Source organism: Heterodontus francisci, chromosome 34 (assembly GCF_036365525.1).
Source record: "Heterodontus francisci isolate sHetFra1 chromosome 34, sHetFra1.hap1, whole genome shotgun sequence".
In the NCBI taxonomy this organism is placed as follows: Eukaryota; Metazoa; Chordata; class Chondrichthyes; order Heterodontiformes; family Heterodontidae; genus Heterodontus; species Heterodontus francisci.
Genome location: NC_090404.1, coordinates 27,957,213 through 27,973,447, shown reverse-complemented (window position 1 = coordinate 27,973,447; position 16,235 = coordinate 27,957,213).

Genomic DNA, 16,235 nt, shown 5'->3' with positions numbered 1-16,235 from the left:
TCACAGGAGGTGATGGAGCACAGTGGGTGGTGCTGTAGCATAGTGGGTATGTTGCTGAACTAGTAATCCAGAGGCCTGGACTAATGATGCAGAGACACGAATTCAAATCCGACCACAGCAGTTCAGGGAGTTGAACTCAATCAATTAAATTAATCTGGGATTTTAAAAAAAGCTAGTATCAGTAATGGTAACCATGAAACTGCTGATTGTCCTAAAAACCCACCTGGTTCACTAATTTATTTTAGGGAAGGAAATCTGCCGTCCTTACCCGATCTGGCCTATATGTGACTCCAGACCCACCGAAATGTGGTCAACTCTTCACTACCATATGAAATGGCCGAGCAAGACAGTCAGTTACATTCAAGGAGGTGGCTCAACACCACCTTCTCAAGGGCAATTCGGAATGGACAATAAATACTGGCCTTTCCAGCAATGCCCACATTCTGTGAATAAATACAACAATCTCCTCATCCCAGGACTCAGATAAGTGAACCATCGAAAAATTATGGCATAGAAGAAGGCCCTTCAGCCCATCATGTCTGCGTGGCCAGAAAAACTAGCTGCCCAATATAATCCCACCTTCCAACACCTGGTCCATAACCTTTCAGGTTACAGCACTTTAGGTGCATGTCCAGGTACCTGTTAAATGAGTTGAAGGTTTCTGCCTCCACCACTGTTCCTGGCAATGAAGTCCAAAATGTATTGCCTCATGTCCCCTCTCACCCTTCTACCAATCATCTTAAATCTGTGCCCCCGATACTTGACATCTCCACTAGCGGAAACAGGTCCTTTCTGTCTACTCTATCTAGGCCCCTCATAATTTTGTACACCTCAATTAAGTCACCCCCTCAGCCACCTCTGTTCTATGGAAAACAATTTTAGCTGAGTCAATCTTTCCTCCTGGCTGCAACTTTCAAGCCCTGGCAATATTCTTGTAAATCTCTGTACACTTTCCAAAGCAATTCTGTCTTTCCTGTAATGTGGTGACCAGAACTGTACGCAACACTCCAGCTGTGGTCCAACCAGCATTTTATACAGTTCCAACATTACATCCTTTCTTTTGTATTCTATACCTCGGCCAATAATGGATAACATTCCTCCCTGTCCTGCCACCTTCAGGGACCTGTCGACGTACACTCCAAATTATCCTGGACTTTACTAATATGGGCATAGAGTACAAGAGCAAGGAAGTTATGTTGAACTTGTATAAGACACTAGTTCAGCCTCAGCTGGAATATTGTGTCCAATTCTGGACGTCGCACTGGAGGAAAGACGTGAGGGCACTGGAGAAAGTAGAGAAAAGATTCACAGGAATGGTTCCAGATGTGAGGAACTTCAGTTATGAAGATAGATTGGAGAAGTTAGGACTGTTTTCCTTGGAGAAGAGAAGGCTGAGAGGTGATTTGATAGAGATAGTCAAAATCATGAGGGGTCTGGACAGAGTAGATAGTGAGAAACTGTTCCCATTTGTGAAAGGATTGAGAGTGAGAGGACAGAGATTTAAAGTATTTGGTAAGGGAAGCAAAAGTGACATGAGGAAAAAACTTTTTCATGCAGCGAGTGGTTAAGGTCTGGAATGCACTGCCTGGAACATGGTGGGGGCAGGTTCAATTGAAGCATTCAGAAGGGAATTAGACAGTTATATGAAAAGGAAGAATGTGCAGGGTTACGGGGAGAAGGCAGGGAAACGGAACTGAGGTAGCTGTTCTTTCAGAACCAGTGTGGACACGATGGGCCAAATGGCCTCCTTCTGTAATCTCTGACTTCTGCAGACTAACCATTGATCTTGAAAGTGAGCTCTGTTTTTCACCTCATAGATATTGCTACAGGTGTTGAGCATTTCTAGCTTTCATTCAGCATATATGTTGCATTGGCTTGGTCAGTTCACAGTGCAATAGTAAGAAAACATTGCCTGACTGGGAATTGAAGCCAACCTATAGTCTTGGAAGTGCTGAATCATAACCACTGGACCACCAGGGAAATTGCTTGGGGCATGTGCTAGTTTGCTGATCCACGCTGCTTTCCCCATTACTTCACTTTTGACTACTTCCGCCGCAGACCTGCTTATCATACAAAATGGCATGTTCAGTTAAAACATAGAAGTCTTTTTCAGACAATCGACAGCACTGAGTGTTGTAGACATGAACATGAATTGGACACTGAGATGAAATAGAACCACAAGCAAATGTACAAGTTTCAATTTCCAAAATGCACCAACTTAATTAATGCGGCTCCAGCGAAATATGCAAGGCAATGCATGGCTGTTGTACATCAGTAGAAAGAATTGGCACACGTCAAATGCAGCCAGTTTCATGTGGGATCTCCTGCTTCTGTCACCGTTTTTCCTCCAGCTCCCTCTGCTCCTCTAGAGAAGAAAGCGGAGCTACAAGAAGTTAACGTTGTTCAACAGATGTAGTGCAAGGACAGAACTAGCAGGCTGATGATGATGATGGTGATGGGCTGAGCTGCAGTGAAGGATTGGCACCATTTAACATGTCATTCAGCAGGTCTGGTTCCAAATCTGGTCATAGAAATGACAAGAAATTTTCTTTCCAATCTTTCTCAGTGTCCTGAGGTGAAAAGGCAAGGACACAAGGCAAGAAAATGTATTTCACTGTAATGTGTATAAGAAAAAACAGATTCAATCAGTCTCTTTTACCCAACCCCCTCCGTGTTGTATACACGAGTGATGTTTGTCAGGAAAGATATGACATTTTTGGCGAGGAGGATGGGATTCTGGAATCCCTAGATGAAGAATTTTAGGTTGGAGGAGTTCCCAGCTAACCAACGAGGGACTTGTGAGTGTTCTTTGTTTCAGAAAAATGGCCTAAAATTCAGTCTAAAAGTTGGCTGGTACATGTGGGTGGACTGAACTTCCAAGATGGCTGTGTCTACAGGAATTAGAGGGTGACTGGTGCAGTACTGCGTTGAGCTAGAGACTTTCACTGTGTACGTGGAGTGGCTAGAGATGTTTTTCACTGTTAACAATACCCTCGAAGATCCTGATAATGTAGCTGTCAACCAGGCAGAGTGGGAAAAGACAGAGTGATATTTTACACTGAAGCAGGCCCGGAATGTATGAAATGCTCAAGAATTTCCTCACCCCAGCAAAACCAAAGGACACGCCGCTGAAGGACATTTTGATTAAGTTTGAGCAGCATTACAATCCCAAACCATCGGAGATTGCAGAAAGCTATCATTTTGGAACAAGGTATCAGCTGCCCAATGAGGACATTGGGGAGTTTATTGTGACCTTGAAAAAGCTGTCACTTCATTGTAAGTTTGGAGAATTTCAGGAGCGAGTGTTGAGTGACAGATTTGTTTGCAGCTTAAAAGATGAGCACATTCACAGTGAGTTGATGACATTGCCAAAGGTGAGTTTTGACATAGCTTGTCAAACAGCACTGTCCATGGACATGGCTGAATGTGACTTGAGAGAAGTGAGAGTTAACAACTGTCAGTCATCAGCTGAAGTAAATAAGCTGCTGATGAGTAAGCAGAAATCCTGGAACTCCCTTCCTAACAGCAGTGTCGGTGTACCTACAACCCAAGGACTACAGCAGGCAATTCGGGATGGGCAATAAATGCTGGCCTTGCGAGCAACACTCACATCCCAACAAATGAATAAAAGAAAAACCATGGAGGTCAACACGGGTGCATCAGTTAGTGTTAGTGTAATTTCAGAGTCACTGTATCATGAGTCAACGTCAGCTGGAAAAGTTGTGAGTAGAGTTACACAGTTATGGAGGTGAGATAGTGCCGCAATTGGAAATGTGTCGGTTCTGGTCACATACAATGAGCAGTGTGTGAAATTGCCCATTGTTGTGAAAAGTGAAAAAAAACAGCCTTGTTAGGAAGAAACTGGTTAGCAGCACTTAAGTTAAATTAGATCGTGCTTTCTCATGTTGAAATGACATATCACAAGACAACGTGCTCGACAAGTACCCTAAGGTGTTCAGTGAAACTGACAAATTGATTCAAGGGTACAAGTTCAGAGGAACACAAGACCAGTGAATCGTAGGTTGTGTCCAGTACCCTATGCTCTAAGAGAGAAGGTAGAGCAAGAACTGAAAATACTTGAGACTGAGAACATTATCTCTAAGGTAGAGCTGAGTAATTGGGCTATTCCCATAGTGGTAGTACCAAAGTCAGATGGTAGTGTAAGAGTATGTGCTGATTATAAGGTAACTGTAAAACAGGTATGTAAACTGGAATGTAATCCACCCAATACCTTTCCAAACATGGGGGATCTGTTCACAACGTTGACAGGAGGCCAGATTTTTTTCAAAGTTAGATCTGACAAATGCCTGTCTGCAACTTGAGTTAGACGCTGAGTTTAATTCATACTTGACTATCAATACACACATGGGTCTATTTCAGTTTCATAGGCTGCCATTTGGTTTATCTTCAGCCCCAGGAATTTTCCAAGGGGCGAGGAACCAAACTTTGCAAGGAACGGAGGGAGTAGTGTGCTATTTGGATGACAAACTTATTCCAGCTCCAAACAAGCAGACCCATGATAACAGACTGAAATAAGTGGTCCAACGTTTGGAAAAGCATGGAGTTCAGGTGAAGGCACACAAATATGAACTGTTTCAAAACTCTGTAGTGTGCTTGGGTCACAAGGTAGACAAGGATGGATTACATCCTACCATGAGTAAGAGTCAAGCAATTGGAAATGTACCACACCCTCAGAACATCTCTGAGTTCAGATCTGTTTTGGGCCTCGTAAATTACAACGGTAAATTCATTGCAAATCTGGCAACATTATTGCATCTGCTGAATGAACTCTTAAAGGAAGGGTGTTCCATGGAATTCGATGAAGGCGTGCGACAAGGCATTCAAATTGTGCAAAAGTCAACTTGTACAGGGTGTGATGCTTGTACATTATTACGTGTTCAAAGAGATTAAGATCGCATGTGATGCCCCTCCATACGGAGTAGGTGCTGTGATCTCTTGGATTGTGATGAGGAGAGACTGACTGCATTTGCCAGTCACATCCTCAGTGCCAGTGATCGACATTATGCTCAGTTAGAACATGAAAGATTGTCCTTGATTTTTGGAGTAAAAAGATTTCATAAGTACTTTTAATGGTCGTAGTTTCATGATTTTAGCTGTCACAGTGCCACTGATGGCTATTCTGAATCCAACATCTCCAGTACCCACTTTAGCTGAAGTCCCAGTGCAGAGATGGGCTTTGATTGTGTCTGCTTATAAGCACCACATTAAATAGAGGATTATCAGAAGATCATTGTAATGCTGATGCAATGTCTAGATTACCATCTCCACCAGAGATATAGCCCCACAGGGAAGATGTATTTTTCTTTTCATACGTAGATGAGTTGCCAGTCACAACATTGGTGGAACAACTCATAGCGACCACGTATGGGCAAGGGTGCAAAACTATATGACAAATGGGTGGGAAACACAGATACTGGATTTAGAATTCGGGCAATTTTTTATGCATAAGAATGAATTGTCAGTTGATAAAGGTTGTGTCATGTGGGGAGCCAGAGTTGTAATCCCTGGAAGGTACATATTGCAATTGCTATCTGATCTTCATGATCAACACTTAGGGATGTGTTTGGTACAGAGTCTAGCGAGGAGCTATCTTTGGTGGTCAGGGTTAGATAAAGACATCGAAAACATAATGAGCATGTAGAAAAGAAGCCACTATCGGTATCTTTGCAGCCATGGAAATGGCCAGCTGGAGTGCGGCAGAGGCTGTACATAGATTTCACAGAATTAGAAGGACAACAGATATTCATTGAGAAAGAGATATTCGAAGTGAGTTGAGGGGTTTCCGATGAATCGAGCAACAACTAGCAAAACTCCAGATAATTTGTGTAGTTCGTTTGCTGCTTATGGGTTTCCAGAGGAAATTGTGTCTGAAAACATACCTCAGTTTTGTTTAGAAGAGTTTGCACAATTCATGAGAACAAATGTTGTAAAACACACTAGAGTTCCACTGTATCATCCTGCTTCCAAAGGAGCAGCAGAGCGCGCAGTGCAGATTGTTAAGCATGCTCTTGTCAAGCAAATGCTGGATACCAATCTGAACAAAAGTCAGTTATCATTGGATCACACACTGGTGATCTTTCTGTTTATCTATCGTAACACCCCTCACACTGCTAACAGTATAACGCCAGCTGAATTGTTTCTCAGAAGAAATCCCAGAATGAGTATTTCATTGCTGAAGCCACATTTAGCATTTCCAGTAGAAGAGAAACAATCAAGATAGAAAGAGAGTCATGATAGGGGTAGAGTGGGAGAAAGAAGTCTGAAGTTAAACCAGAAGGTTAGAGTGAAGAATCATCTTCACAAGTGGTTGAAGTGGCTGCCAGGAAGAGTGGTGGAAGATGTGGTCCTCGCACATATTTAGTCAAGATGTTTGGTAGTGGAAAGATTAGTTTTGTACATATAGATCATGTTTTACCTTCAGACGTTCACAAAAAAGAAGGAAGTTGGAAAGAATCAGATAATTTGGTTACAAGTTGAGCACCAATAGTTACTCAAACACAATTCGTGCCAGAAACTAGTGCAAGAGAAAGTCTGTGTTCAGATCCAAGGCAGAGTCAGAGAGACACGTCTGATGAAGTGGAAATTTCAATTGTGGCTCAAGGTCAAAATCAGCCTCTATTTATATTTAGAGATACAGCACTGAAACACGCCCTTCGGCCCATCGAGTCTGTGCCGACCAAGAACCACCCATTTATACTCTTCTTCTTTGGCCTCCTTATCTCGAGAGACAATGGATAAGCGCCTGGAGGTGGTCAGTGGTTTGTGAAGCAGCGCCTGGAGTGGCTATAAAGGCCAATTCTAGAGTGACAGGCTCTTCCACAGGTGCTGCAGAGAAATTTGTTTGTTGGGGCTGTTACACAGTTGGCTCTCCCCTTGCGCCTCTGTCTTTTTTCCTGCCAATACTAAGTCTCTTCGACTCGCCACACTTTAGCCCCGTCTTTATGGCTGCCCGCCAGCTCTGGCGAACGCTGGCAACTGACTCCCACGACTTGTGATCAATGTCACAGGATTTCATGTCGCGTTTGCAGACGTCTTTATAGCGGAGACATGGACGGCCGGTGGGTCTGATACCAGTGGCGAGCTCGCTGTACAATGTGTCTTTGGGGATCCTGCCATCTTCCATGCGGCTCACATGGCCAAGCCATCTCAAGCACCGCTAACTCAGTAGTGTGTATAAGCTGGGGATGTTGGCCACCTCGAGGACTTCTGTGTTGGAGATACGGTCCTGCCAGCTGATGCCAAGGATTCTCCGGAGGCAGCGAAGATGGAATGAATTGAGACGTCGCTCTTGGCTGACATACGTTGTCCAGGCCTCGCTGCCATAGAGCAAGGTACTGAGGACACAGGCTTGATACACTCGGACTTTTGTGTTCCGTGTCAGTGCGCCATTTTCCCACACACTCTTGGCCAGTCTGGACATAGCAGTGGAAGCCTTTCCCATGCGCTTGTTGATTTCTGCATCTAGAGACAGGTTACTGTTGATAGTTGAGTCTAGGTAGGTGAACTCTTGAACCACTTCCAGAGCGTGGCCGCCAATATTGATGGATGGAGCATTTCTGACGTCCTGCCCCATGATGTTCGTTTTCTTGAGGCTGATGGTTAGGCCAAATTCATTGCAGGCAGCCACAATCCTGTCGATGAGACTCTGCAGACACTCTTCAGTGTGAGATGTTAAAGCAGCATCGTCAGCAAAGAGGAGTTCCCTGATGAGGACTTTCCGTACTTTGGACTTCGCTCTTAGACGGGCAAGGTTGAACAACCTGCCCCCTGATCTTGTGTGGAGGAAAATTCCTTCTTCAGAGGACTTGAACGCATGTGAGAGCAGCAGGGAGAAGAAAATCCCAAAAAGTGTGGGTGCGAGAACACAGCCCTGTTTCACGCCACTCAGGATAGGAAAGGGCTCTGATGAGGAGCCACCATATTGAATTGTGCCTTTCATATTGTCATGGAATGAGGTGATGATACTTAGTAGCTTTGGTGGGCATCCAATCTTTTCTAGTCATCTGAAGAGACCACGTCTGCTGACGAGGTCAAAGGCTTTGGTGAGATCAATGAAAGCAATGTAGAGGGGCATCTGTTGTTCACGGCATTTCTCCTGTATCTGACGAAGGGAGAACAGCATGTCAACGGTCGATCTCTCTGCACGAAAGCCACACTATGCCTCAGAGTAGACGTGCTCGGCCAGCTTCTGGAGCCTGTTTAGAGTGACTCGAGCAAAGACTTTCCCCACTATGCTGAGCAGGGAGATTCCACGGTAGTTGTTGCAGTCACCGCGGTCACCTTTGGGTGATGATATTGGCATCGTGCATGTCCTGAGGTACTGCTCTCTCGTCCCAACACAGGCAAAGCAGGTCATGTAGTGCTGAGAGTATAGCAGGCTTGGCACTCTTGATTATTTCAGGGGTAATGCTGTCCTTCCCAGGGGCTTTTCCACTGGCTGGAGAATCAATGGCATCACTGAGTTCCGATTTGGTTGGCTGTATGTCCAGCTCATCCATGACTGGTAGAGGCTGGGCTGCATTGAGGGCAGTCGCAGTGACAACATTCTCCCTGGAGTACAGATCTAGGTAGTGCTCAACCCAGCGGTCCATTTGTTTGCGTTGGTCAGTGATTATGTCCCCTGATTTAGATTTGAGGGGGGCAATCTTCTTGATGGTTGGCCCAAGAGCTCTCTTAATGCCATCATAGATTCCTCCGATGTTTCCGGTGTCTGAGGCCAGCTGAATATGACTGCATATGTGTTACCAGTAGTCTGACCCTACAGTAATCCCATATTCCCTACCACCTACCTACACTGGGGGCAATTTACAATGGCCAATTTACCTATCACCTGCAAGTCTTTAGCAGTGGGAGGAAACCGGAGCACCCGGGGAAAACCCATGCGGTCACAGGGAGAACTTGCAAACTCCGCACAGGCAGTACCCAGAATTGAACCCGGGTCCCTGGAGCTGTGAGGCTGCGGTGCTAACCACTGCGCCACTGTGCCGCCCTCTGTTGGAGAAACTTCTCAGACTCAGTCCAAGATGGGTCAAGGTCTTTCCACAAGTTCTGAATGTTTGAGTGAGGATAGAAGGTGCCAAAGAATTGGAGAGAGGCAAATGTGACACCCTTATTCAAGAAATGTGTAAGGACAGTCCAAGCAACTACTGGCCTGTTAGTTTAACATCAGTGGTGGGGAAGGTTATAAAAACAATAACCAGGGAAAATATCACTTTACACGTAGAGAGGTTCAAGTTAATTAAGGATAGTCAGCATAGATTTGTAAAAGGCGGATCATGCATGACTAATTTAATTTAGTTTTTTGATGAAGTAACAGAGAAAGTTGATGAAGGGAATGTGTTGAATGTTGTTTATATGGATTTTAAGAAAGTGTTTGATAAGGTACCAAATAAAAGGCTTGTTAACAAAACTGAGGCTCATGAGGTTCAGTGTCAGTGTCCAATTGGATAAAATATTGGCTTAAAGACAGAAAACAGCGAGTCAAAGGAAATGGTTGTTTTTCAGACTGGAGGATGGTAGACAGTGGTGTTCCCCAAGGGTCAGTGCTGGGACCACTGTTTTTTGTTTGTTTTTTTGCTTTATATAAATTACTTCAATTTTGGAATACAGAGCAGAATCTCAAAATTTGTTGATCACACCAAACTTAATGCTGCAGCAAACAGTGAGCATGACATGAACCACCTGCAACAGGACAGTGATCGACTAGCAGAATGGGCAGAGAAGTGGCAGATGGAATTTAATACTGACAAGTGTGAGGTGATGCATTTTGGCAGAAGGAACAGGGAGAGGCAATATAGACTTAATGGAACAGTTCTAAAGTGTGTGCAGGAACACAGGGACCTGGGGGTGCAGGCGCATAGATCGTTGAGGGTGGCAGAACATATTGAGAGTGGTTAGTAAAACACAGGGAATGTTGGGCTTCGTAAACAGCGGACTGAGTACAAAAGCAGGGAAGTTATGCTGAACCTGTATAAAGCTCTGGTTAGGCCCCAACTAGAGCACTGCGTCCAGTTCTGGTCACCACACATCAAGAAGAATGTGAGGGTACTTGAGAGGGTGTAGTGAAGAGTTACCAGAATGGTTCCAGGAATGGAGGATTTTAGTTACAATGTTAGGTTGGAAAAGCTGGGTTTATTCTCCTTAGAACAAAGGAGATTGAGGGGAGATTTAATAGAAGTGTATCAGATTATGACAGGCTTGGATAAGTTAGATGAGGAAAAGCCATTAACAAATTGGTACAAGGACTAGGGGCCACAGATTGCAAGTTCTGGGGGGAAAGATACAGGGGGAATATGAGGAAGCACTTTTTTTTTACATAGCAGGTGGTAATGACCTGGAACTCGCTGCTCACAAAGGTGGTTGAAGCAGAAATGATCAATGACTTCAAGAGGAAGTCTGAGAGAAATAGACTTGCAGGGCTACAGGGATCGAGCCTGATGGTACAGCTCCGTGCAAAGCTGGCATGGACCAAATGGTTTCCTTCTGTGCTGTAAATGACTATGAAGTTTAGCAGTGCACTCAACGTAAGTGGCTCCTGTTCCTGGGATGTTACCTTACAGTTGTTTCTCTTTTATCTCCTCGAATGATCAGTTTGGACTCACTGATCACAGCTCTATCCACTGCTGAGTGGCTTTACACTGCTCCCAGTCTCTAAAATCTGCATTTTTGGTGAGGCACTCACTCACAACCCCAGCATAAGCTCCCTAAATGTACTACTGTCTAAGTACGCGAACCCATTGCACTGCTGGAGGTACAAGTCATTCTGTAAAGCATGGAGAACTACAGGCCAGTTGGTCTAACACCAGTCATTGGGAAAATGCTGGAATCTATGATTAAGGAAGTCTTAACAAGCTACTAGAAAATCATAGTGTGATCAAACAAATGGTTTTACGAAAGGGAAATCAAGTTTGCCAAATTTATTTGAGAATTCTGAGGATGTAACTGAAAGGGTAGATAAAGGGCACCAGTAAATATAGTGTAATTGGATTTCCAAAAGGCATTCGAGAAGATGCCACAGAAGATTAATACACGAGATAAAGGCTCATGGAATTGGGGTAATATATTAGCATGGGTAGAGGATTGGTTAATGGACAGAAAGCAAGTGGAGCATTTTCAAGATGGCAGGCCGTAACTAGTGGAGTGCCTCAAGGATCAGTGCTGGGGCCTCAGCTATTTACAATACCGAGAGTGTGGTGGAAGCAGATTCAGTCCTGGGTTGAAGAGAGAATTGGTCCTCACCATCATCAGACAGTTCAATTAAATCCACGTGATGTCAAGAGACAGGTGAAGGCAGTGGATACAACAAAGACTATCGGCCCTGACAAAATCTCAGCTGTCATACTGAAGACGTGTGTCCCAGAACTAGCCGTGCCCTTAGACAAGCTGTTCCAGTACAGCTACAATACAGACATCTACCTGACAATGTGGAAAATTTCCCAGGTATGTCCTGTCCACAAAAATCGGGAGGAATCCAATCCGGCCAATTACTGCTCCATCCGTCTACTCTCAATGATTAGTAAAGTGTTGGAAGGTGTCGTCGACAGTGCCATCAAGTGGCACTTACTCAGTGACAATTCGCTGACCGATGTTCAGTTTGGGTTCCATCAGGAGCATTCAATTCTAGACCTCATTACAGCCTTGGTCCAAATATGGAAAATAGAGCTGTATTCAGAGCTGACAGTGACTGCCCTTGACATCATAAGAACATAAGAACTAGGAGCAGGAGTAGGCAATTCAGCCCCTCGAGCCTGCTCCGCCATTCAATACGATCATGGCTGATCTCATCTCGGCCTCAACTCCACTTTCCTGCCCATTCTCCATAACCCTTCAACCCTTTACTAATTAAAAATCTGTCTATCTCCTTGAATTTACTCTATGTCCCAGCATCCACTGCACTCTGGGGTAGTGAATTCCACAGATCCACGACCCTTTGAGAGAAATAATTTCTCCTCATCTCTGTTTTAAATTTGCGACCACTTATCCTAAAACTATGACCTCTTGTTCTAGATTTCCCCACCAGAGGAAACATCCTCTCTATGTCTACTTTGCCAATCCCCTTAATCATCTTATATACCTCAATTAGATCTCCTCTCATTCTTCTAAACTCCAGAGAGTAAAGGCCTAAACTGCTCAATCTCTCTTGATAAGGCAAATCCCTCATCTCTGGAATCAATCTAGTGAACTTCCTCTGAATTGCCTCCAATGCAACTACATTCTTTCTCAAGTGAGGGAACCAAAACTGTACGCAATACTCCAGGTGTGGTCTCACTAATGCCTTGTACAGTTGCAGCAACACTTCCCTGCTGTTATACTCTATTCCTTTAGCAATAAATGCCAAAATTCCATTTGCCTTCCTTATTACCTGCTGCACCTGCATACTAGTTTTCTGTGATTCATGCACACGGACACCCAGATCCCTCTGCACTGAAGTACTCTGAAGTTTCTCTCCATTTAGATAATGATTTGCCTTTCTATTCTTCTAACCAAAATGGTTAATCTCACACTTACCCATGTTAAACTCCATCTGCCAAATTTTGGCCCAGTCACCTAACCTATCCATATCCATCCTGTAAATGTCTTATTCCTTTATTGCAACCTATTTTAGTATCATCTGCAAATTTGGCTAGAGTATCTTCTATCCCTGCATCCAAGTCATTAATATAGATTGTAAATAGTTGGGGCCTGAGGACCAAACCCTGTGGCACCCCACTAGTTACATCTTACCAACCAGTAAACGACCTGTTTATTCCGACTCTCCGTTTTCTGTTGGTTAGCCAATCTTCTATCCAAGCTAATAAATTGCCCCTAACCCCATGTGATCTTACCTTGTGTATTAACCTTTTGTGCGGCACCTTATCAAATGCTTGCTGGAAGTCCAGATATACTACATCCACAGGATCCCCATTATCCACTTTATTTGTTACATCTTCAAAGAACCTCGAGCAAATTAGTCAAACACGACTTACCCTTCATAAAACCATGCTGACTCTGATGGATTGCGTTTTGACTTTCTAAATGTCCTGTTATTATTTCATTAATAATGGATTCTAACAATTTCCCAACGACTGATGTTAAACTAACTGGTCTATGGTTTCCTACTTTCTGCCTCCCTTTTTTGAATAAGGGTGCTCTTTTAGCTTTTTTTCCAATCCACTAGAACCTTTCCCGCATCCAGGGAATTTTGGAATATTATAACCAATGGATGAACTATCTCCAATGCCACTTCCTTTAAGACCCTAGGATGTAGGCCATCAGACCCTGAGGACTTGTCTGCCTTCAATCCCAATAGTTTGCTCAATACTTTTTTCCTAGTGATGATGATTGTTCTAAGTTCCTCCCTTTCTATAACTTCTGCATAACTTGTTACTATTGGGATGGTACTCATGTCCTCCACCGTGAAAACTGAGGCAAAATACTGATTTAGTGTCTCTGCCATTTCTGTGTTCCCCGTCTCATCCTCCAAGGGACCAACATTCACTTTAGCTACTCTCTTCCATTTTATATACTTATAGAAGCTTTTGCTCTCCGTTTTTATATTTTGCGCTAGTTTTCTTTCATAATTTACCTTTGTTCTTTTTATTACTTTTTTAGTAACACTTTGTTGATCTTTAAAAGTTTCCCAATCTTTCAGCCTGCCACTGGCCTTTGCAATATGGTATGCCTTAGATTTTGTCTTTATGTTATCCTTAAATTCCTTGCTTAGCCATGGATGTTTTTCCCCCTCTTACAATCTTTCTTCCTCTCTGGAATATATTTTAGTTGGGAAGAATTGAATATCTCCTTAAGCATCTGCCACTGCTCATCAACTGTCCTAGCTTTTAGTCTTCCAGCCCAGTCCACTAGGGCCAAATCTGTCCTCATGCCTATGTAATTACCTTTGTTTAACTCCAGAATACTAGTGTGGGACTCCAGCTTCTCGCTCTCAAACTGAATTTGAAATTCTAGCATGCTATGTTCACTCTTCCCCAGAGGATCCTTAACTATGAGATCATTAACTAATCCCACCTCATTACACAATACCAAATCTAGAATAGTCTGCTCTCTGGTTGGTTCCACAACATATTGCTCCAAAAACAATCTCTAATACATTCAATGAACTCTCCCTCGAGGCTACCCTTGCCAATATGATTAATCCAGTCTACATGCATATTAAAATCACCCATGATTATTGCCATACCTTTCTTACAAGCCACCAGTATTTCCTGGTTTATGCTGTGCCCCACTGCGGAACTACTGTTTGGGGACCTATAGATTACTCCCACCAGGGACTTCTTTCCCTTGCTATTTCTTATTTCTACCCAGACTGATCTCTTGATACGTCTTGATCTCCAGTTCCTATATCATTTCTCACTACAGCACTGATCTCTTCCTTTACTAACAAAGCTACACCATCTCCTTTTCCTTCCTGCCTATCCTTCCGAAATATTGAGTACCCTTGGATATTCAATTCCCAAACCTGGTTTCCCTGCAGCCACGTCTCAGTAATCCCCTCTAAATCAGACACATTTGTCTCCATTTGCACTGTTAAGTCATTAATTTTATTCTGAATGCTTCGTGCATTCAGATACAAAGCCTTTAAGTCTGTTCTATTATTAAATTTCCCTGCTCTTGTACGATTCCTTGGTGCAATATGACGTCCACACGTTCTGTCCCTTCCTTTTATTTTCTGGTAACAAGCAGCCTCATCACTAACCTGCAGTCCTACCCTCTCCTTTAGCTTTGACTTCCTAATTTTCCATGCAACTGAACCCCCCTCCCTCCCCCCCTCCCCCCACCATTTAGTTTAAAGCCCTATCTGTAAATCAAGGTAACATTTGACCGAGTGTGGCATCAAGAAGCCCAAGCAAAACTGGAGTCAATGGGAATTGGGGGAAAACGCTCCACTAGTTTGTGTCATACCTAACACAAAGGAAGATGGTTGTGATTGTTGGAGGCCAATCATCTCAGCCCCAGGACATTGCTGCAGGAGTTCCTCAGGGTAGTGTCCTAGGCCCAAACATCTTCAGCTGCTTCATCAATGACCTTTCCTCCATTAAAGTCAGAAGTGGGGATGTTTGCTGATGATTGCACAATGTTCATTCTTAACTCCTCAGATACTGAGGCATTTCGTGTCCATTTGCAACAAGACCTGGACTACATTCAGGCTTGGGCTGATGAGTGGCAAGTACGATTCACACTAGTTGTCGTTTACTATTTATTGAATCACATTCTTCTTCTTTGGCATCCTTGTCTCAAGAGACAATGGGTAAGCGCCTAGTGGTTAGTGAAGCAGCACCTGAAGTTGCTATAAAGGCCAATTCTAGAGTGACAGGCTCTTCCACAGGCACTGCAGATAAAATTGGTTGTCGGGGCTGTTACACAGTTGGCTCTCTCCTTGCGCTTCTGTCTTTTTTCCTGCCAACTGCTAAGTCTCTTTGACTCGCCACTCTTTAGCCCCGCCTTTATGGCTGTCCACCAGCTCTGGCGATCACTGGCAACCGACTCCCATGACTTGTGACCAATGTCACAGGACTTCATGTCGCGTTTGCAGGCATCTTTAAAGCGGAGACATGGACGGCCGATTGGTCTGATACCAGTGACGAGCTCGCTGTACAATGCGTCCTTGGGGATCCTGCCATCTTCCATGCGGCTCACATGGCCAAGCCATCTCAAGCACCACTGGCTCAGTAGGGTGCATATGCTGAGGGTGTTGGCTGCCTCGAGGACTTCTGTGTTGGAGATACGGTCCTGCCACCTGATGCCAAGGATTCTCCAGAGGCAGCAAAGATGGAATGAATTGAGACGTCGCTCTTGGCTGACGTACGTTGTCCAGGCCTCGCTGCCATAGAGCAAGGTACTGAGGACACAGGCTTGAAACACTCGGACTTTTGTGTTCCATGTCAGTGCACCATTTTCCCACACTCTCTTGGCCAGTCTGGACATAGTAGTGGACGCCTTTCCCATGCGCATTGAGAGACAGGTTACTGGTGATAGTTGAGTCTAGGTAGGTGAACTCTTGAACCACTTCCAGGGTGTGGTCACCGATAATGATGGATGGAGCATCTCTGACGTCCTGTCCCATGATGTTCCTTTTCTTGAGGCTGATGGTTAGGCCAAATTCATTGCAGGCAGCCGCAATCCTGTCACTGAGTCTCTGCAGACACTCTTCTGTGTGGGTTGTTAATGCAGCATCGTCAGCAAAGAGGAGTTCCCTGATGAGGACTTTCCGTACTTTG